This window comes from Protopterus annectens, chromosome 11.part0 (assembly GCF_019279795.1).
Source record: "Protopterus annectens isolate FY-2018-M chromosome 11.part0, PAN1.0, whole genome shotgun sequence".
NCBI classification, from domain to species: domain Eukaryota; kingdom Metazoa; phylum Chordata; order Ceratodontiformes; family Protopteridae; genus Protopterus; species Protopterus annectens.
In genome coordinates this window covers 1,217,649,957-1,217,674,901 of record NC_056745.1, presented here as the reverse complement: position 1 = coordinate 1,217,674,901, position 24,945 = coordinate 1,217,649,957, and the positions used below count along the sequence as shown (strand labels likewise).

The 24,945-nt window shown below is 35.1% G+C and overlaps 1 protein-coding gene across 2 annotated transcripts in view; it reads left to right on the top strand.

The window, feature by feature from the left end:
- LOC122815800 (C-reactive protein-like) overlaps window positions 1-24,945 on the top strand; it is a 124,681-nt gene that overhangs the window by 41,036 nt on the left and 58,700 nt on the right. Inside the window, exon 2 of one of the 2 annotated variants that reach the window (XR_006366997.1) lies at window positions 11,134-11,267. The exons of the other annotated variant lie outside the window; for it this stretch is intronic. The gene's annotated coding sequence lies outside the window, so the exon portion shown is untranslated. Of the gene's footprint in view, window positions 1-11,133; window positions 11,268-24,945 lie in introns of those variants that run through there. 2 annotated transcript variants of the gene reach the window in all.

Below are 24,945 nucleotides of genomic sequence, written 5' to 3'. Positions count from 1 at the left end.
ACATGCAGACTCCGCACAGAAGGCACCCCAGCCGAGAATCGAACCGGAGAACCTCTTGCTGTGAAGCAGCAATGCTAACTGCTGCACCACCGTGGCCGCCCTAGGCAAAGCAATTTTGAAACTGATATGTCACTTTGTCAAGTCTGTAGAATAACTTGGTATTTATATCACAAATAATAAATATTATTGATTATTATAGGCAAAGCAATAACCAATAATATTTATTATTTGTGATATAAATAACAAGTTATTTTACAGACTTGAGAACGTGACATATCAGCTTCAAAATCTACTGTTCTTTTTTCTATACTTTTTATAAATAATGCCTCACCCATTATCTATCAGTACCTTAGCAAACTAGTCAGTCCCCCTCCCTCTTTCTCTCTCTCTTTACCTACTGACTTTAAACACCGGCCAGCTGTCCAAAACTTTTTCCAAATCAGTGAGTGTCACAATACCAAACTGCACAGTAACATGTGGGCCTCCCATGCCCACTAATTCATTGGTCCCTCCACTCTCACAGATTTCCTAAATTTTCTCCTGAAATCAACAGAAAATAGCTCTTTCTGACTCTGATTCCCTAGTTCACCTCTATCTGACTCTATAAATAAATCATGTGTCTTTAGTCCACTAATGTCACCAGCAAAGAATAGAAATGTCTGGAGAATAGAACACTCCTCTTCTTAATATTATATCCCACCTGCTCGCTGACAAGATTAGTGAATATGTATCTAAATGCAATTGCATACATGAGTGTTAACTTGTATATTCACACAAGGGGGAGCATGGGAGCGAGCCAATTTATGCATCATTCTGAATGATGATTGTTCATGAAATTTTGTTCTTCATGTGGAGATATGTGTATTTAATAAATATTTTTCCTTTGTAGTATATTATTACTATTATTTACGAGTCATAAATTCAGAAATGAAGGAGAACAAAAGGTGAGAGAATGACATCAACAGTACTAGAATTCTTCGGGGGAGAAATGTTTATTTATCATATTTTATACTGGGGAGACGTGGTAAAAGAAGGGTGACTTCTTCCTGGTGATAAACCTAACATGCAAGGTCAAGGCACTGTTTTGTTCAGAGGTGGAATGAGGTCAGAAAAATCTGGGTGTGAGAAAGAATTACGATTTCCTGGTTCAATTCAAGGCAAGATGAAGTAGATGAGGGGTCCTTCTATGTCAGGTTCCAAAAACAGCAAACCTAAGACTGCAGTCTCATCTAGTATTAAAGCTTAATTTTAGTAATGGATTCCAGAATGACATCACATACATCTGGTCATCTGACTTCTGGCTCCCACAGTACCCCTTGGCTAGAAGCTGCCAGAATTTAGCACATAAGTGTCAATAATACACACACATAGAGCTTGCTAAGATCTGTTGCAATGTCTGGAAGTCATAAAACCATAAAACACTTCCACTCTTCCACAGTAGCAATCAGTTCCCTGCTAGAGACAATGCAGCTGGATTTCTAGTTCTTGTTTTTGCAGATATTTCATCTCTGGCTGCAATCAGAACTGTAAGATAAACCCAAGCACAACAAACGTTTTAAACAGAATGCAGGAAAAAATCACACTTAACGGTAACAGCGTAATGGTAACAACATAGGCAAAATGGTATTTAATATCCACACATATAAAAAACACAATTCATAAGCGCTTACAAATTGTGTTTTTTACGTGTGGATATTAAATACCATTTTGCCTACGCTGTTACCGTTAAGCGTGATTTTTTTCCTGCACTCTGTTGAGAACTGTAAGATGCAATCTATATGGCCTAAATTAAGTAATTTAATTTCTTACTATTTTTTTCAAAGTTAGGTAGACTGAGATTAAGTTCTTCTCTTCTGGTATCCTCTGTTAAAACATATACATTTAATCAGTTACAATGCAGTCAGGATCCACTATTGGTACATTTTTAACACCAGCAGCTTTACAAATACATTTTTCAACACAAGCATCTGTACAAATTAGTTTGATATACAAATGACATGTAATTTTTTACAAAATTCCAACTAGCTGTGCTGGCATATGTTACACATCCACTGCACTACTTCTCCTGGCATAGTTGGCAATACCTGACATTGTCACAGAGACACAACTGCTTTTCATGCTTACTGTAAAGGAGATTTACCATTTACCAAAAGCAAGATTAACTTCTTAAATAAATGTCTTGAGTATACTTTTGTTTAGAAACATGCTAGTTCAACCACAGATGCATGACACTGTTCAATTATAGTTGCTATTTGAATTCAGTAAGCAACAGTTCCTTTTCTCAATTTCTTACCACAATCGTCTAAACTTACTTTCTAAAGTATCTGAAACTCAAAGATAGTCTTATCACCTCTACCATGTCTTTTTAAAGTTTTAGTTAGTCTGCCCCTCACAACATCTAAAATAGCTTCCTTGATATGGATGTACAGGGTTGTCTAAGTTTTATTAACATAGAGCTGCATATACCTAAAAGTCACCAAATAAACCAAAGCTGAACTTGTACAAATTGCTAAACCTTAAAATAAAGCTTTTTACCTGCCACAAGTAATTGTAACACATTTATAATCTGTATCTTGTCAGTAGTTGTACATCTTTGCATCTGTTTTCTCTTTGCCCCTTTAGTTTGGTTTCCAATAATTAATATTCATGGTCTTTAATTTAACTAAGAGTGTTTCACTGATTCCATCAATCAATGAGAAGCTTCTGCCATTGAGCTTCAGACATATGCATTTTTGCTACTCTGCATTGGCTGTGTATTCCAAACCATTTTAATAGCTGTGAAGTCACTCCACTTTAAGGCTAGGAGCATACACAATTACTCCTGGGAACTAGCCGTCATAAACTTAGTGTTGCAACAGTCTCTCTGATATTAGTGTCATCTTTGTGACTGTGCCATGATGTGAGACAGGAATAAAGTGTCAAGAAGGACTAAGACTAGTTGAGAAAAAACAGAAGGATAGTGCAATAGCTAATGCAGGTAAGTAAAGTCTGTGAGACAAGACTGTTGCTTCAGGAAGGAGAAACAAGGCTAGATTAGAAAATAAGGTAGGTAGACAAAATAAAATGTTAGATTGTTAGAAAATCAGTCTTATGTCCGCTGATTGTATAAACCTATACAGTCATTTCCTGCTGCCCTTTCTATATATGTAGGTATGTATGAAATCTATACTTTAAAGAAACTCACAAAGAGACCAAACACAAGTTTTGAGCTACTTTATTAATGAGCAGAGGTTCAGCATAGACTGAGTAGGACTTATGTGAACAATATCATTTATATAAGTGCTTAGGCCCACTATGACAAGATCAGACCCTGTATACATATATACAGCTGTAAAGCACTACATCTCCCCCCAACTGTTTTTTTACCTTAGTCATATTCAATAATTTTATTAGGATAAAACAGATTTATTGTCTATTTGTCAGTGACCATTGGATGAGGCTACTCATTCTGAAGTAATATACAATGACTTTTCAAATACACTCATTACAACTGCCAAAATTGTTAGTCAGTATGTCAGATGTGATATTATGGAGTAATAGTAGCAATTTTACTTGTTTGATTTCCAGTTGCAAGGCTCAGATGTGTATATGGTTTAAACAGGAATGTCCTGGAAAGGTTCCACAGTCAATGCACATGCAAACTCTGTGACTCTTCCTTAGCTTAATCTGAAATTTAATTTACAGAACTATAGAATGTACACATTCAAACATGCATTTGTGAAATTTTTCTGTTTTTTGCATTTTCAAGAGTATGCATTTATCTTTCAGTAATGTATTCTTGGTAGAATCATTTGAGGTAAAAATGTCATTTCATATGGCAAAAAGAAAAAAAAAATTTATTTGACGTTTTTTGACCGGGAAAGTCCGACTGGGATGAAACCCTTTTTCAGCAGAGGCATGGGGAGAAAAGCTCCACAGTACAAATATAAAAAAGATACATGTTTCAATAAATGTATAATATAGTACGGTTAGCAATATATAACAATGATAAAAAGAACAAGAGAGACTAAAGTACATTATATGTAAACAGATATACATAAAGGTGGTACAGACATACAGAATAGTAGAAAGTGAACAGTGGTGGCTCATGCTATTGGACTGCAGGACTGTGTGTGTGTGTGTGTGTGTGTGTGTGTGTGTGTGTGTGTGTGTGTGTGTGTGTGTGTGCGCATGTGTGTGCATGTGTGTGTGTGTGAGTGTGTGAAATGCCCCATTTAAAATATACCTGGTGGCTAGAGAGAATAACTGAGGCTCAAACCCTGCACCTTGGATGCAGGTATCAAGAACCTGAATTCCCTACCCCACCACCACTTTTTTGCCTCATATTTTTGTTCTATTCTGTTCATCATAAAATCTGTGGTTTTCTGGATTTTGAATTCACTAAATAATGACAGACATTTGAATTTCAGACTTCATATTCTTCAGAAAGTACATGGTAATACAAACCTTTTATTCTAGCAATTTTCTAAGTTTATAAGATCAATATTTGAAATTTGTCCCTATTTTGGGTCTGTATTCCCCCATTATTGACTTTGTCCAGCTTTTTTGTGTTGAGGTTGAACGCTATGGTGAGAACTGAATTCACTGAATATGTTTGGGGGCTGTATTCCCCCATTATTGGCTTTGTCCAGGTGTTTTGTGCTAAGAGGTTGAGAGCTGTGGTGAGAATGAAATTCACTAAATGATAGCCATTTAAGCTTCAGTCTTTGTGTTTTTCAGTAAACAGCTGATTTGGCATAGTGGTATGTTGTTCTGACTGCAGTGCATAGGGTACTGAGTTCAAAACTTGGCAGTGAAATGCATGGCAATAGCACAGAATTTTATTCTAGTAACTTTCCAAAATTATACAAGCAATGTTTAAAATGTGTCCCTGTTTTTTGGGCATTTGCCCCCCCCCCCCAATAAATTTTGTCTTTTTACAGATATCTTGTACTCATGTGCTGCAAAGTTGAGAGATACAGTAGAGTGTCAAGTGAATTTTACAAGGAGCTGAGAGAAGAAAAGTTTAGTGCTGCGTATGCTAACTCTGGTTGCATTGTTACTACACAACAGGTAGTGTACTTGCTTTTGATGCAGAAGGCTGTGGGTTCTACTTCCACAGTATGTAGATGCATTGCTGATAATGTACTGCATTGCACTTTGAAAGGAGGTGGATGCTGCAGTCCTGAGAATGCCTTCTTTGGTGGAGACACCTAGTAACTATGAACTTGTTATCAGTTTGCCATCCATTCCCTAATTCCCTATTTCAATATTACTAGCTTATCATGTAACATAGGTAATTTAGTCCTCAAGGACAACGTGCACTTTATTTGTAGATGAAACAATGAAATGTAAAGTTTCTTGCTAGCAGCAACCTCTTCATTAGTTACAGATCTCTTTAATGTGGAATTATTTAGATGACTTTTACTTCTGCAGAGATTGTGCATATTTTCTGATACTGGTGGACTGTAGAAGTTTGAGTAGACTTTTATGATGGAAAGATTTTGAAATGGGCAGTTTTGTCATTATTGGTGTATGCATTTTGTTTCATTGTTTGCTGGAAAAATGTTCAAACAATAAATTTAAAATGTCATCTAACAACTGAACTGTATTATACAAGGAATATAATTTAATACAAAAAAAAAGTTGTATCAAAGAACACATGTGTGTTTTGTGTGCAAGGAGCCTAAGATTTGAAAACAGCCCAATGTTAATCTTTGTCTGCCACTGGCCAGATGTATTTTCTTTGAATGTGGGTTTCAATGCTGTTTCAATGAATGTGAGTTTCAAGGCCAGAGAAGTTTTAATGCCAAGTCTATTTTCGTTGTGAGATTGCATTGCTTTGTTTAGCAGATGTCTATTAGTGTCTGTGCTGTAAAATGTAAAATAAAGCTTTTAAGTGAAATCCAAATAATTGTAGAAGTAAAGCAGTATGCACATTACAGTGTTTATGGTAAATGGAGCAAAATAGCCAAGTAATGGGACATTGGAATGGCTGCAGGGGGAGGCCCCATTTGACCATGATTTTGTGAGAGGGGAAGGGCGGTAAATTCAAAGACAGCTCTGGCTGAACTATACCTCTTAACTGTCCAGATTTTCACAGAATGAACAGATTTTTGCTTCTTATTTTTGGTTTGTTCCTCATACAATTTGTGGTTTTCTGGCAAATCATTTATGAATGAAGTCACTAAATAATGACAGACACTGCATTTCAGACTTCATACCCTTCAGAAAAATGCATGCTAAAGCAAGACCTGTTATTCTATCAACTGTCTAAGTTTATACAAGAGCATTTTTTAGTACTGTCTGTATATTCCCCCAATATATTTGGCCTTGTCCAGATTTCCTGCGTTAAGAGGTTGAGAGGGACATGGAAATAAATTGCTTTATAGAATTAGGTATATCCAAACCTCTCAACTGTCTTCGACTTTGGTTCAAAATGTTGCTCTCCCCCTAATAATCCCTCCGCAAAATGGCAATTTTGAAGAAAAAGTGGAGGGTTTACAATTAATAAATAATTGTAATGATCAGAGTTATAGATTACTTTTATTTCAGAAATGCATGTAGATTCTCTTATTTTGTCAGCTATTCAACTTAACAGTACTAATGTTTAAAAAAGTGTCCCTTCTTTGATATGCTCCCAGCTGTATTGTGTGGCTATTTTATATTTTTCTATCACATTTTTGGTCTGTTTTTCACAAAACTGTGTTTTTCCTGGCAAATTAGTGGCAAATCATTAAAGACTGAAGTTAGAAAATAATGACAGGCATTTGAGTTTCAGATTTCATACCCTTCAGAAAATTCATACTAATGCAAAACCTAATATTATATTACCTTTCTAAGTTTATAAGAGCAACAGTTAAAAATCACCCTTATTTTTGTGCGTTTGCCACAATTCTATTTATGTCTTTATCCAGATTTCTTGCTCTGAGGTTGAGAGGTATGACAAATGTGTCAGGGGCCATCACCATCAGCTGGTGACATTTCAAATTGTGATGTGCTTGTTGCACCCCACTCTCCCATGTAGTCACTCTGGATGTGTCCAAGCAAGGCAAGGAGCAGTTATGCAGTGTAACTGAACAGATTTCCCCCCATCCAAGGTAGACACAAGTACTTCAGTGCCTTTTCATCTGTCCTTGATTTCACAGAATGTTCTTGTTTTCTGTCATATTTTTAAATGATTGATTTATACTTCTTATTATTCAGAAAATGCATGTTGTTGCAGTGTCTGTTGCTCTGTGTTTAAGTAGCAATGCTTCAATGACCATCAGGTAAGCTTGTCTGAGATTGTAAGATGCAAGTAAGCTTTAATAAGCATACTGTTAACGAATTACCACAGTTGAAAGCCTTTTTGTTGTTGCCATGCAGAGAATATTTACATAACAAGATAACGTATAAGCCTTAGGTATTGAAATTCATAAGACAGTATTTGTAATAAAGGACAGGATTACAGTATTTTCAAAAGCTCATTACATTTGTTGGAGACTTGCAGTCATCTTTGCAGGCTTTACCCAAAAACTATATTGAGAGGCAATATTAAAGTGGCTGAAGAGCTTGTCAAATATTTTAACACCAGTACTGACTTTCTTAATTTCACTTTTAATTTTGAAGAGAATAAAATTGCCTATTTGGATGTCTTATTAATAAAAAAAACAATTTAGATAAAAAATATGAAACCAAAATATGTAGAAAATCATCATAATCCAACACATTTCTGCATTTCTCTAGTGCCCACCGTATGTATCAGAAAAAGTCCGTGGTCAAAGGGCAGTTAGTAAGGGCTGCACGGATGGTTACAATGGATGACGATTTTTTGAGGAATGCAGGAATTTAAAGGGTATGTTTCTTAGAAGAGCATACCCTAAGGGATTTATTGATAAAATAATAGATGAAATTTATGATAAGAGCTATAGAGGTGTTTATAAACCAATAGTTAATGGATATGGTGTTAATAGATGCAATGAAATGTTTATCTTAGAAACAGTAGGTATAGGGTTTGAGAATTCTCTGGGTGATACAGTTAGTTCACCAGTTACTAGTAAAGAGAAAAATAAATCTCTTTCTTTTGAGTATAGTTTAACCTTAACCTTTAATTCCAACTTTTATTTTATTAAGGGAATTGTTTCTAAAAACTGGAACATTATAAAAGAAAGTAAGGAATTATTAGATAAAGTAGGTAAAGTACCTAAATTTACATTAAGACGAGACAGGAACTTTAAACAATTATTGGATAGTATTAATAACAACAAAAGTAAAGTAACTAATAAAGGTATGCGTAGTTGTGGTTCCTGTCCCTATTGTAAATTTATCCTAGTGAGTAATTCCATCATTATTAATAATTTTGATTTAAAAACAAGTACAAAAATAACTGTAATTCCAAAATGGTTATATACTTAGCCAAATGCCAACTTTGCCCATGTTTTTACATGGGTAAAACTGTTCGTAGACTAAGAGATAGAATCTACGGACACATATATAGCATAAAAAATCTAAGTTAGATAATGCCTTGGCTAAGCATGTATCCGAATATCCTACACATATTTTCAAATTTTGGGTGTTAGATCAGTTAATACCTAATATTAGGGGTGGCCCTTTTGAAATTGAATTGGAAAGGTTAGAATTAGTATGGCAGATTAGATTGTATCTTTATAACTGGCCTGGTTTAAATGATATGTGTTCCATAATGGCATTACTAAAACTTAAGTCTTAGTAGATAGGAATTTTATAGGGTTAATATTCAATCTTGTTATTATCATTTAAATATACATTTTTTATACATTTTTTATATAGTATACATATTATATTTTTGTAATAGGATGCACTTTTTGGATTTGATCCTTTCATGCAAATAATCTATTATGTTTAATGTCTAATTAGTTGTTTAGTTGTTTGTTATAGGAATTGATTGTTTATACAGATTTAGTAATTCATATAATAATATAAGTCTTTAAAAGGTTGTTAGTATAATTTGATATATATATATATATATATATATATATATATATATATATATATATATATATATATATATATATATATATATATATATATATATATATATATATATATATATATATATATATATATATATATATATATTTTTTTTTTAGTTAGTTTATTAATTTGTTGTATATATTATTTATAATGATATTTTATGTTGCAAGTTTCATTATTATACAGACTTGGTTGTGCTTTAGTGAGGTGCCTTTAATGTGTTTTTACATTTTAATTGATGTATCAGCTGATCATTAACTGTTAGTATTTAAATGGCACTTTTAATGTTGTTCCTCTTCTGAAGAAGTTTGTACATAGTACGTACGAAAAGTGCTTAAAGTAAAGTTATATTTCAAATGGATTATTCTGGTTTGCCTGCCTATTTGTGGATTTTTGAAGTTTTTCTCTGTGTTTCATACGTTTTTACCGGTAAACTAAACAGAATGCCAATCTATCATGCGTGGTCCATAACCTGTGCAGTAATCCTGTAAGCAATTTATCTTGAGCTTGTTTCTTCTTTGCTGTTCATTTTTTACTTTGATCATGTTTTCCCCATGAAACAAGTAGATAGTTGTTGTCAGGCAGCAGGTCTTTTTTGGATAAGAAACATTTTTACAAGTGGGGGTATCACAGAGATTGCTACTTTCAGCATATTACTTGGTACTTTTAAGCTGAATATAAATTATAATTAGAACTGCAGTGCAAGGAGAAGTGGTTTGAGTTGAGTGCTGCTTCTTTTTGTTATGCTTGATTTTGACTGGCATTCCAGTAGTGTATTTAAAAAGTAATTTATTTTTTCATGCCTCACAACCTTTTTGTTTCCATCTAGATATTAAGTAAGCTCACATGTAGCCAATGCATTGAAATATTTTTTTTTCTTCTACACTTCATTTTGTCTCCATTGGTCTCTTCTAATGACAGTTTGGCACCTAGAGCAGCGTATTTAATTAGCTCCCAGTTTTTGTGGTTTTGAGCATAGCTCCGCCCCTTTCTAGTTGGCCACACCCTTTCCCATTGGCCCTACCCATTCTGCTGTCTCCTGCAGCTCCCCTTGGATTTGAAGTCACCAGCTGCCACTAAAAGTGAACTACAGTATGTTGACCAGTTACTAACTGAAATCAACAGAAGGTGTAAATTGTTAATAATAGGTTAAGATATAGTACAGCAGAATGAAAATGAAAGAAAAAGAAAGTGAAATGAAACTCAAACGCAATTTTTATCAAAAAAAATTCCAGTTCCTTACACAAATTAATTCCCAAGGATAATAATACAATTATTAATTTATCTATAACTTTTGAATTTATATAACTGTCCATGAAAATTACTTAAAGGGCCTAGCACAAGTCAAAAAGTCCTGTTCCAATGGCAGAGTAATTTGAGATTCAGAGAAATGTTAATACTGTGATTTGCAGATTATTGCTGATGTGCACATAGTGAAGGTAAACTCAGTTTGTATGGACATTGGCACCCCCCCACCCAAAGTCACTCTTTTACACACACGCGCACACACACACACACACACACACACACACACACACACACACACACACACACACACCATGAAGGTACTTAAGTAAATAGTCATCCCTAGTGTCTAGTGGTCACCTCCCCCCGATCTCCATACCACGGTCATGGTACTTAGTTGAACATGGCCTTTTGGATATGTTCAGTACTGAGATGTTGTGGGGCTGGTCATGCTTATCTGCACAACTAAGTGATTTCTTGAATCACTTGGAGTTGTAGATGCCTTCCTGGAAGTGGTTTAGGGGAGGACAGAGCACATGGTTAATTAGCATATGCCTCTCCCCCAGACTGCCTCATTGACATTCAGTATGGTCATTGAGTCAGCCATATGTGGTGCTGCATGACTTCATGCTAAAGCACTATGCAGCACCATGTTATGGCAGTTGCTGAATAGTAAAAGGGTACCACAACATGCTTACATTGGTGTACATGTCATGGTACCTTTGTGAATTCCTCCTTGTGCCTTTCATGGTATGTGACTGATTTTTATCAATATGGATAACATTTATGTTCTTTACCATCTGGTAGCATCAGCTATAATAAGCTATTATAATATCTGCATGGTATTTCTAAATGCCAATGACTTTCACTTATTGTCATGCTTTTTTCTCTGTTTCTCTTTTTTTCTCTCTACAGGCCATTTCTGAAGAGTCACCTGGCACGCAAGTCTGTTCATCATTTTATTTTACTGTTGACGTAAAACCTTGACCGCATGTACAAAATGAAAAAAAGAGGACTGATGCTAATGTCAATTTCACAGTGACCAGTGAAACAAGCATAATTTACTCAAATATGGCTCATGACATGAATTCTGATTCCATAATAAATGGAGAAAGAGGGAATATCCTAACTGTTGTAGACACAGTTGACAGAAAACATAAAACTGTTAAAGAACGCAAATACAAAGAAGCTGGTACATTTGCATTTTGTAGTAATGAACCAATGAAGAGAATTCCAAAGGCAGGTGCCTATGCAGAAACTGGAGTGGGTCTTGCCAGAGCCGAATGCAGTGTGTTTGAAGCAGAAGCAAAAGGACCCAATGTATCAGCAATTGCAATGGCTAGTGTCCTTGGAGCAAAGGCCTTTGCTAGAGCTGAAGTAGGTAGTGTCTCAGCCAGTGCAGGCCCATTTGGAGTTAAGCTTGGCCTTGGAGTCGATACTGGCATTGGAGTGGGTGTTGATGGCATTGAGCTAAAGTTGCTGGGTACTGGAGTTGCCATTGGTTCAAGAACTGGTGTTTCTGTTCTTGGATCTGAACTGTTATGCTGTATCCAGTAAAATTATTTTGTACATATATTCTACAGTACAGCTGGCAAACATGTTTCTCATTTGTACCTTTATAATATATAACTCATCACAGCCATGCTCAGAAGGAAAATATAATAATCTAATTATTTTTTTCTTGACACAGACAAATGTACTCTGTCCCTCTAGCACTCTTGTGTTTTCCTACTTGATGCCCAATCCAAAGTCTACATTTTCTTTCTAGCCATGTGTGATAAAGATGTAGCTGCATTGTTTGTCATTTATGATTAAGCCTTATTAGAACAGGCGAATAAAAAAGAAAGAATGGCATCTTTGAGAAATGGATTGCCTCATTTTGTGCTGGTCCTCAGATTCAAGTTGTATGGAAAGAAGTATTTGTTGCAAAACTTTCCTCAAATCAAGAGGTGTGCAACTAGCTGGCATGCTTTGCAGCTTACAGACTTCAGTTTTCTATGAAGGAATGTCCATACTAAACAGGAAATTTTTCATTCCTATAGAATCTTTCCTAGACATATAGAAAATTTTAACCCCCCCAAAAAAAAAATCTTGAAAAATACACAAGAGGTAAAGATTGTTTTGCAAAATATAACAGAAATTTCACCAATAAAACAGATGATTTAATTTTTTTTTTCTGTTTGGAGGATATGCTGATGCCTATACCATAATATGATTTAAAGATCCAAAATGTACATCATAAATTCCTAGGTAAGCCTCCATTCATTACTGCTGATCTGCAGATCAGATGGGATGGATTGTAGTGCCTCAATGTTCATAGAAAGACAATTTAGGAGCTAGGAGACAGAAAACAACTTGGGATTAAAAACTCTCCATATACATTCATACTTACATACATATGTAATTAAATAAATAAAATAGCTGTTCTTTAATGCAATGATAACATTACAATACAGGCACAATCATCATGGCCACAATATTAAGATAAAAAAGTAGTTATTGTAGGTGTCCATACCACCCCTGTTTTCCCACACCCCCCACCATTAACTAAGTTAACTCTTTGGGTGCATGTGCCTGGGGTAAGAGCCTGAGGTTCAGTACCATTACAGGCAGTACTGCTAAGAGGGCATTGAACACTATATGGTGGTGACGCTTGACATAAACTCTATTTTTACTGTAATTCCTAATGAGTATGATATTAATGCTGTGCATGAATTTTTATGCAAAAATACTGATATGCTAGGGAGGTCTATAGAAAATATGTGTGATTTGATTGAAATTGTATTGACGAAAAATGTTTTTTTTGTTTGATGGTCAACCATTTCTACAAGTAGCAGGTATTGCCATGGGGACAGCCATGCAGATATAGTGTTAAATCAATGGGAGCAGGAACATGTATACAGTTCTACTAATCTATATAAAGAGAACATACCAACGTTTTGTAGATGATTGTTTTATGGTATAGAAAAGGTGATGAACAATGTTTATTGAAATTTGTGGAATGCTTAAATAATTTTATGGTTTAAAATGGATTTTTTAAATGTTAGTATCTCTTATCTAGATGTACAACTAAGTAAAGACTTTGATGTACTAAAAGCAAGTGTGTTTAGGAAAGATATTCAAATAAGCAGATACAGTCATATGAAGAGCTCGCATGCTAAGCATGTTTTTCAAGGGAGAGTGAAAGGACAATTGTTGAGGGTTAGTAGGCTTAACACAGATGTGGATATGTGTAAAAGGCAGATGGAAGAGTTGGCCTATGAATTTAAGAATAGAAGATACAATGAAAAACTAGTAAATGTAGTTATAAACGACATACTGGAAAAGAGATCACAAATAGCTCTCCCTTATTTTGGTGAAGGGAATGGTAGTGATATATCATCTAGAATCAGTTTACAGGGAACAAGTGTTATACAATATGCTACCATCTATAATAATATGACAAGAGACGTGGAAAAAATTATAAGAAAAAATTGGGGAATTCTTACATCTATCCCTGAACTTGTACTTTTATTGAGAGATAGACCCAGGTTTACACACAGAAATGGCATGAATTTGAAAAGGAAGCTATGCTATAAGGATTTTAATTCTATAGACATAGCTCCAATGATAAATAAGTGTGGAACCTTTCCTTGTCACAATTGCAGTTGTTGTAGAAATATATGTAATTTGGTAGTATTTCAACACTGTATAACAAAAAGAAGATATGAGATTAAATGTCAAGCCACCTGCAATACCATGTCAGTAGTTTATTTAGGGACATGCACAACATGTGAATGTTTTTATGCAGGAAAGTGCTCATGGAGGTTGAGAGACCATATATTTGAACACAAATATGAGTTTAGCAACTCATGCCTTAGCAAAACACATTATGGACAAGGGTGAAACACATGATTTTAAGTTTAAAGTACTGGAAATAGTTCACAAGAATTTGAGAGGGGGAGATGTCAACAATAAATTAAAAATGGCAGAATACAGATGGATAATTAGATTATAAGATGATACTCCTCCAGGTCTTAATAATATTGTAACAATAAAACCAATTTTAGCAGAAAAACAGACGTTATTATGAGTTTTTAAATATGTTTGTATTTTTACACTGTGATTAATTGGATTATATCATTGGTTGGCTGCGTCATGTGCTATATGTGAATAAGATATATAAGGAAGGTTTGTTTTAATTGAACGTTAAACACTGATGAAGGGTTAGACCCGAAAGCTTTGTTATAATATGTGAATAAATAAGCATTTCTATTTTTTTTGTTTTGTTTTGTTTTTTTGATTTTTTTTTTTTTAACCCCATCCCTGACTGTGTAATTTAATCATTATCAGATAAATAAGACAAAATAATTTGCAACAAGCAACATGAAATTCACCTTAAAATGGCAACATCTAATTGCTTCTGTTATGGCCAGGGTATGTCTGAAAAAGAACCTTACTCAACTGACCAGTTGGACACAGGATAATAATATACTTATCCATACATCAAAAACAATGAATATGGGATTTGGGACAGAGAGATTACATGGTAAATATTTAATATAGGACACAGTAACTGACACTGTGGACTCATTTAAGGATATGGGTCTGTGGATTGAGACAACATTAATTTTCTTTATCATATCAACTACCTGGTTAATGATAGTTATGATAGTTATAAAAGTATAGGCTGTATAAATGATTTGCAAAGTCTAGGAATTAGGAAATAAAGAAATTATTGTTTGCAAGCTATATTACACCCAAATTAGAATATGAAATATTAATATGGAAATCTTATAAGAAAGCTAGCATGAGCGAATTGAAAGAGTCAAGTGAAAATTTAGCAAGGTCATCCATGGATGTGAAACATTATTATGAAAGATTAAAACATCTGAACTGAAACAGCATCTCATAAAGATATTAAAAAGGAGATCTTATTTTGGTATATTGGGCACTTAGAGACAACTACCTCTGGGAATGCTTGGTGTTTTCAAAGAGTAGTAGAGAAGCATGAGGCAATTACTATATAGAAATGACATATGTATTATTTGGTTCTCTGAGAGAGTAGATGAAGCCTGGAATAGACTCTCAAATAATATTAAAGCAAGTAATAGTTAATATATATTTTTAAGAACAGCTTTAGACACATTATAGTCTAGCTTATTTTGGTGAACTGATAAGCTAGAAGTGCATTATTGCCCATGCATGAAATATTTATATGTATTTATGCATTTATATATGTAAAAATGGGTCTGTGTGAGAAGAAAGAAAACCCACTGACCCAAATCTCTAATAACTGAGACAAGTTCACAGAAACCACACTTTAACGAACACCCGAAACACTGGAAAGTTACTGTGGGATAGGAACCACTTGGCCACCATGATGAACTTTGCCCCTTTCCCCACTGTAGCGTGAACTCAAAGTTGGTATATTTAGTTAAGAGAGATGGGGGTACAGCCCCGCACATGGGTGGATGTGATTTGCTTCACTGTGTATTGTTTGTATGGCTGGACGAATGGTTAATTTCCCTGAGTTCTTTGACTGTGTTCCAGGTGTTCATTAAAGTGTGATTTTGGCAAAGTTGTCTCAGTCATTAGAGATTTGGACAAGTGGGTTTTCATTCTTTTCAAATAGACCCATAGAAATATATTTTAGATATCATACTAATGAACCAACAACCTACACATATGCAGTCCTAAGAACAAAGTAAATATTGTGACTCTTTCTGCTCTCTACTCAGGTTGCAAAGTCTACGGTTAGCAAAACACATGATACTATCAACTTTAACCTAAGAGCAAAATAAAATCTAGTCATGAATAAAGTGCCCTTTCTAAATTTAATTAATGGAAACTAAGATTTAGTCAATCAAACTATCAATGAACCATTACTTTATTGGAAAGCTTACTGACTAGGCAACACTCTCAGTCTAAAACATCACAGCAACCATGATATTCATATAAATATACAAAACTACAATACCTGTGGGGCAGTAAACACAGAATGAGAAATTAATATAATATTAAGTAAAATACTGACAAAAGCATTTACGAGCCTTTGCAAACTGTTGGGTCATAAGTTATCTCCTAAAGCTTGGCACAGATGACAGTCTGTACATTTTTGTGGAAATAGAGTCCAGAGGTACTAAGCACAATCCTATAAGTACATCTGACAATTACCAACAGCCACTAATAGAATAAGAAAAATGTCTGGACAGGTGATATGGCCCCAGAAATTCTTGAAGATAGAATGGACACGGACTTTACAGGGGGAAATGATCCATGAGTGATATATGTCATTCACAATCAGCAGTTAATACAGAACACACGACAAAGGGTAATATAAGAAAAACAAAAGTACTGCTCAGCAAACATTCTGACAAATTCTGTACCAGGTGCAGTTGCTCACATTTATAATCAGATTAGATGCATTCAAATAATGAAGGGGAGATGAAAACAGAGCCTGTACCTCTATCTGAAAATTCAAAACCCAAACAAGTAACTCAAAACCAATTGCACACTTAATGTTTGAAGCATTAAAGAGGGCTAGTGCAGCACAAACAGTAATCCAGTAAGTTACAAATAATTCCACGGATAATGTTTGCAAGCATTACACTAATACAATGCAGTATGAATGGTCATTATTCTAGCTGTAGCCAGAATGGCCTTAAAATCAAGCAGCTCATCCTTTTGACCATGGCATCAATTCAGTGTCATAAGTAATCAAGGTTATTTCATATATTTGCATATAGATATCTCCACATATACTTTTATACCCCTAATAGATTATATAATACTTTTCTTAATGTCTCACCAATTTTGGGGGGATACTGTGAAGAACAACCAAACTGGCTACACATTTTGGCACTGTAGGTTATTACACAATAATATAGACAAAATATACAAGCTTTAATAAAAGAAGTCCTGCAATGTGTCAATTTGATCCCAGAGTTATTTCTTTTGGGAATACTTTTGAACAGTGAATTAAAGCTGTGCCTATTGTGTTATTACACAAATTGGAAAAAAAAAGGTAAAACAAGGTGCTGAAAGTCAACCCATCCTTGTAAGATAGATCGCATAACAGAAATGTCAGAGCAAGAGTTAAAATGAAGATGACAGTCAACAAGAGAAGGACACTCAATGATTTGCAAACCAGGGGTCTCTGTGGCTTTAATGCTTAGAGAGTTAACATTTTTCATTATTGCTCAGTGAATGATTTTGTGGCTGTGGTTATAATTGATGGAATTTTTGATAAGCAGTGTTGGGGCTGATTGATATACTGATACCCATAATATATTTTCATACTACATAAAATGTTAAAGTAACACTCTCAATGAATGACTACATTCCTGCTGCATGGCATGCTATAGATTGTGATGAAACATTGTAAAACGTGGTTTGCTTTGTAATGATAGATTAATGGAATTTTGTTTAATAAAAATGTCAGGGCAAGAGACTTGCATGTGTTTTAACAAAACAGAATGAACTGTATGGCTACCTTGAAGGAAGGTGAGTTACAGCTAGGTCTTATCAGTATAGTAGTAATTCTGGAAACTTCCAACTTTGAAGATATCTAAATAGAGTTATATACACACAGATGAGAAAAGAACAAAAAAAAAAACTGAGCCCTATGTGACACCAGATGTCACGTGTCAGGATGATGAGGTCTTAAACATAAAGACCACCCTTTGTAAGTGTCCAGAAAGTTAAAGGGCAAGCCATTCAGGGATAGTAAACAACAAAGTACATTAACAGTTGCAACACCCTATGAAAGATTTTATGATTAACAATGCAGAATGATGAATACAGATCAAGAATGATGAATATAGAGAATATAACATTTGGTCTTTCACCTTAAGAAGGTCATTCAGTACCATAATCAGAACAATAGTGATATAGTGTTGTTACTGGACATCAGATAGTATTGATCTAAGATTTCATAATATCTAAAATAAGTTTCCAGGAAAAATCTTCTCATTAATCTTGCTCATTTTTTTTTGTTTTACTAAAAACACAGCCATAAAATGTTTCCAAGTTGCAAAAGTATTTATTTTATTTGAATTTTTGGCTGCTAGGTTGTATGACTGTGCCAAAGCTCATTTTCACTAAAAAAACAGAAAGCTGGAAAGAAAATCTCCAGAATTACACCTGCAGTGCAATCACAGTATAGTTACTGTACACTGTACAGTTACAGTGCGTGTAAAATGCACATAATAATTACAGTACACTTAAAGTACACTTCCCAGTTACAGCACAGTTGCAATGCACAGAACAATTACAGTGAAGTTACTGTACACTACATTTACAGTACAGTTATAGAACACTGTGCAGTTACAATGTAATGTATCCTGTACACGTACAGTGCAGTTACTGTACAATATACAGTTACAGTACAGTTATGATACACAGAACAGAGTACAGTTAATGTATCCTGCACACTTACAGTGCAGTTACTGTACCATATACAGTTACAGTACAGTTAAGATACACACAACAGTTATGATGCAGTTACTGTACATTCTACAGTCACAGTACAGTTATAGTACACTTCCCAATTACAATACAGTTATAGCATGCAGTATAATTATAGTGCAGTTACTGTACATACTACAGTTATAATACAGTCACAGAACATTGCAGTTACAGTACCCTGTACGAACTCAGAATACATTTCTAAAACATGGCATTCAGAAAACCTTTGACTGACAGATGACCAAACAAATTAGGACTCCCTGATAGCATAATCAAGCAGAAAGGCATTTTTAAAGCCTCCAAAATGAATCGCAGAATATCTAAGGTGAGACATTTGCCATTTCTTGGAAAATATGCCATCAAATGCAGTCTACCTGGTCACAATTCCCTGCATTACACTGTCCCTGAATGTTTTTACATTTGTTTATCATACCAGTGAGTACCTTAAAATAGCAGCTAATGGCATTGCCTATCCTGTCTCAATCTTTATAAATAGGTCAATCCAGGAATCACACATTCATTCTCTCTAGAAAAAGTCACATGTTATCCCTCTGCACAAAGGATGAAATTCATCAGACATCACTAACTTTAAACCTACAGCAGTCTTATCATCCCCTTTCTAAAATGCTTAAAGAATGTATTCATATCATTTATGACAACTCTTCTCCCCCACACAACATAGCCTCCATCTTTCCCATAGTACTAACACTGCCCTTCTGACTTATATAGATATTATCAATAAAGTTAGAGATAACAACAAACTAGTCTCCTCCTTATTTCTGGACTTGTCTAAAGCCTTTGACACAGTTTGTCACAGCAAACTTCTTCTCCAAATGTCCTCACTAGGTTTCTCTCAGCCCACCCTTCTGTGGTTCAAAAGCTACCTGACCTGATACCTGATACCTAAAGGTATCAGTTGGTAAAATGGCACTCCACCCTCTATCCATATTTCTCAGTCACCACCGGTGTACCACAAGACGCGATCCTTGGTCCCTTCCTTTACATCATTCTAACCAACACCCTTCACATATCAACATAACAGACTTCCCCAATACAGTAAGCAGATGACTCCACAGTCATTTGCACATCTGACAACATAGCACACCTCCAAAAAATTACTCAGGAAGCCTTGAAGCTTTAACAGTCACTGAAACATGGTTTTGTAACTCAAAACTCATGCTCAACACATGCATAAAAAAACTAATACTTTATTCTCCATATCCCTCTCTCATAAAAAAAAAATAAATAAAGTCCTCTCTCTTGATAACAGAACCATTGTAATCACTTCTCATAGCAAGTTATTAGGGATAATAGTGGATGATAATCTTAAATTCAACATGCATATAAAAAATTGCATAAGAAAAAGTAATAAAAAATAGGGTTGCTTTACAGAGCCAAAGCTTTGCTCGCCAATGCAACTAAAACTGTACTTGCCACTACTTATCTCCTCCTCACACTTGTTTATGGTGCTCCCATTTTTATTAACCTCCAGGCATCACAAAAATTAAAACTTGAACAATGCTATAACAAAGTTGTTAAATTTGCAGCAAATACCCCTTTCAGAACCCATACCTGTATAGCACTAAAAAGCCTAAATTGGTTATAACTACCCCATAAACTAACATATACACAGCTTCTTACCACCTATAAAATTATTCAGCATCTATCTGCTTGTCCAGCACTAAATGCCATTCTATACAATGATGCTCCCACTCGGTCATTAAGATTCAATGACCAAAAACTCCTGGTATGTCCACAAACCTATGAAATCTGCTGGGCATTGTCTTTAGTCATACCATGTTGCTAAGGCCTGGAACTCCTTACCTGTATCCATCAGGTCAATACCCTCCCATCTTTGAAAACCATTCTGAAAGCCTTCTTAGCCAACATCTGGCTCTGTTCTTGCTCAATACCAGGATAAACTATATCCCTAAATGTGAACAAGTACCTGTCCATACCTTACAACTCCTTTCTCTCTATTCTTCCCTCACTTCCTTACCTCTATCATTTTCTCTCCTCTGGCTTTCTCTCTAAATATACCATAAGCCTGCTTTTTCTCTCACTTCATATTGCAATTCCTGCTTGTATTATACTAACTTACAGTTAATTTCTCTATAAACCAGGGCCAATAAAGTTAATAACAAGGAAAGCACCCTTTTTTTTGGATCCTCATAAATAGTCACCACCAAAATTACATAGTAGGAACCCTCCCCGGAGACATAAGTGACCATTCTCTTACCTTCTTAATTAGAAATAAGAGTGACATTCCAAACCCAACTACATATAGGACAATAAGATCCAACAAAGATTTCAAGCCTGATACCTTTCAAAAAGAACTTAAAGCATGTGATTGGTCTCCCCTAAAACAACTACCATTAGAAGAAGCAGTTATATACTTCACTTCTAAATGCTTAACTGTTCTTGACCACCATGCACCAACTCATACAATTAGAAATAGAGTTAAACCAGCCCCATGGCTTTCTAAAGCAACTAAACAAAAAATCCTCCTTAGAAACAAAGTTTGGGCAAACTGGCATACTACTAAAGTCCCTGTAGATCAATTAAAGTTTAGACAGCTAATAAATGAAACAAAAAAGCCATACAGTTGAACAAAAGTAATTTTTACTTTCAGCTCCAACAAACCTACAAAACAAACCTCAAAAGTTCTGGTCAGGTATTAATGAACTTCTACACCCAGGTCGATCACTCACACCCACCCTTCAGCTTCTGATCACAGTAGCCCCAAGCAAATAGCCAACACCTTCAACACTTTCTTCACAGAGACCATTCAATCACTTGCCAATCAGCTATCCCCTAACACCTCATCTTCCACCACTTCAAACTCCAATATACCTCAGTCATTTCACTTTCAACCTGTTCTCTCATCGCTTATCTGTACCCTAATTCAAAAACTTAATCCTACCACCCTCTTGGCAGATCTACTACCTGCAGAATACCTACAAAAAGCTGCAAAAGCCATAGCCTACCCCATATCCATCCTGATTAATAGAACCATTACTGAAGGAAACGTTCCATCAATCTGGAAAATTTCATATATTATCCCCCTGCATAAAGGTGGTAACTCCAAAGAATTATCAAACTATAGACCTATAGACATATTATCTCCACTGGCAAAAATTATGGAGAAATGCATTCACAAACAGCTGTTAAGCTTCCTATTAGAAAACCACTTATTAGCTAACTGCCAACATGGTTTTAGACCATTTCATAGCACCACCTCTGCTCTTTTATCCTTCTCTGACCACATTAATAAATATCGGAATAATGAGCTTCTATCCTCCGCCCACTTTATTGATTTGTCAAAAGCATTCGACATGGTCAACCACCAACTACTCATTAACATACTCAAAAACCTGTCACTAGATACATTGGCTATACAATGGTTCCAATCCTACCTAAACAGCAGGCAACAGGCTGTATTATGAAAGAATAACTTATCTTCTAACCTCCCGATTACCCTTGGTGTCCCTCAAGGCTGCATACTAGGACCACTCTTATTTTCTATATTTATAAATGACCTACAATCTGCAATACCTCAAGCTACTTGTATCCAATATGCAGATGATTCAACATTAATATGCTCAGCCACTTCTCCATCAGATCTTCAGTCACTAACTCAAAATGTGTTTAATACAGTTGAGAAATGGCTTCTACACCGATGTCTTATCTTGAACCCCCAAAAGACAAAACGTCTACTATTTACTCCCACCCGTAGATCCTCCCCACTTAATTTTACTGTTACATCAAGTAATGGTACTATTATCTCTCCGGATCCCACCACAAACCTACTTCGGGTACTAATAGATAACAACCTTACCTTTGATTCTCATATAAACAGTACTATAAAAGCAGTCAACAAGAAACTAGGTTCCCTCTATAGGATCAAACCCTTTCTAACCCCACTAGCCAGGTCCACTATTAACTATACCTACTTAATCTCTACCCTACTATATGCCTCCCCTATATATACTAAACTATGTACAAGCAACTTGAACAAGCTGGCCGTCTCCTACAATAACATTGCAACTGGGTCTCCCTACAGAACCCATCATTGTCACAATCTTAAACAGCTAGGATGGTTAGAGCTGCCACATATTTTAACATTTAACCAACTAATAATTGCCCACAAGATCCTGTATCAACCTACTAACACATCAAATACTGACAAATCTTATTACCCCCTATAGCAACGTAAAGACCTTATGCTCATCAAATAAACAACTTGTGCAAATATGTAAAACTAACAGTTTGGCTGGTGACTCTCTGTTCTCTAATACTATTGGCAAAATCTGGAACTCCCTCCCCAGTGATCTAACCTCTTTACCTCAATCACCCTATTTAAAAGCAAACTGAAACTATGCCTTAAAGCACAATGGTTATGCCCCTGTGCTAACCCTGACTAACTACCTCACTTACCAATGGGTATTACTCATCTTATCTGCATGTGCTAGATACTTTTCTGTTACATAAAAAGAGTATGCATCTGTACAGTTGAAAAATTTTTACTTTGCTTTTTACATTGCTATGACTAACTATACCAGATATGAACTAAATTTGTGAGTAAAATTCCAGTGTAAATTAAAAAACTGTAATGTACCTCAATTTTTTGTAAAATCTCTCTTACTGTAAATAATATTGTAAATGTGGAGCTTTTCTCCCTGGGCCTCTACTGAAAATGGACATGTATCCAGTTGGACTAGCCCGGTCAACAAATGCAAAATAAAATAAGTAAATAATAAATAAAATTGATCAAAATATTAAATTATTGTCATGTACTCTTAATGAATGTTTTCAACATCCAATTTGGTATAATTATTTAAACTGTAGAAGTTTTTGTATTATTTTTGAAGACTGAAAAAATTATTAATCTTAAATGTTTTGTAATACTTTGGAGCTTTTCTCCATAGCGTCCACTTTAAATGGGCTCCTACCAAGTCAGACTTTCCCAGTAATCAAATGTCAATAAATAAAAATAAATAATACAACTAAACTGCAGTACTGGTTTTTTTTTTCATACTTATAGGATAATTTTGGTTTATAATGGTCATGTGACCATAGTGCTAATATATTTAAGTAAAGGGGTATAGGAGCAAAGTCCTTACCCATTAGTGTTTATAGACAGGCTTGTCCTTGCCTAACACACTTCTTACCAGTATCACCATAGTTTCAGTGGGTGTGTTTTCAATGAGTATAGATCATTGAGATTACAGTCAGTGGTTTGTATATTGACTTCACATAGTGGATTCACCTAATGTATTCCTACTTATAATCCTCACCAAAGGTGTAAGAGGCTTCAGCCATAATCCCCCACAGCATGTGAATGACATCCAGGTAACAGTTCCATATGTTGTTGATGACTGTCATTTATAGTTCAAACCTTATAAACGAGAAGCAGCTTGGGGGGTTATACAAATACTAAACTCATTTTTTCAAAAATTATTGCAAAACACATCAGCACAACAAAACATGCCTTAGAAGACATAAGAACAAAAATGGAGGGTTCATAATCCAGACATTGTCACAATATTCTTCTGTTCCGTGATGCTGCATAAATGGCATAAATAAAGCAGTAGTAATGCATTTTAGTTATGGGAATATTATCTAGGGGGCAATCGAGGTAAAGTATTTAGAAAGAAAGTCTGTAAATTGAATGTGCTTTTTAAAAGCTGCAAACCTACTGACAAGAAAGGAATTTCACAACACCCACAAATCATAACTACATAAAATGATTACATTGCATTACATGTCTACAAAATAAGTTACAGAAGTGGAGCCTCTGACTACATGTACTGCATGGCAATCCAACATTAACATGATTCCAGAAACTTCCATGCAGATTTCCTGAAGGAGAAATGTGCTGCATAGTATAAGACTTGCATTCCACACAAACTGCTTATTTTTCATCCCAAGAATTGCCACTTATTGTTGAAAATGGAAGTTCTAAAGATTCAGAATTGAGGATCATCTGTTTATGTCAAGCCAAATTCAGTCACCATAAAATAAGCAGCCTCAGTCAATCTGCCAGTGTCTATACCAATACAGCCTGAGAGTCTGACCATAAGATAGTCAGGACACAAACTTCTATGGCTAGACGTAACTGTAAGAGAAAGTTGATCAGCAAGGAACATAAGAATACAGTGCAAGATTCACACACATCATAGTCTCATCAGGCATGTATGTCATGCTGTATTTGCCATGCAAAGTGTCTCAGTTGTCTTTTGCCACAATAATTAACTTCACAGCAGATGCTCATAATGA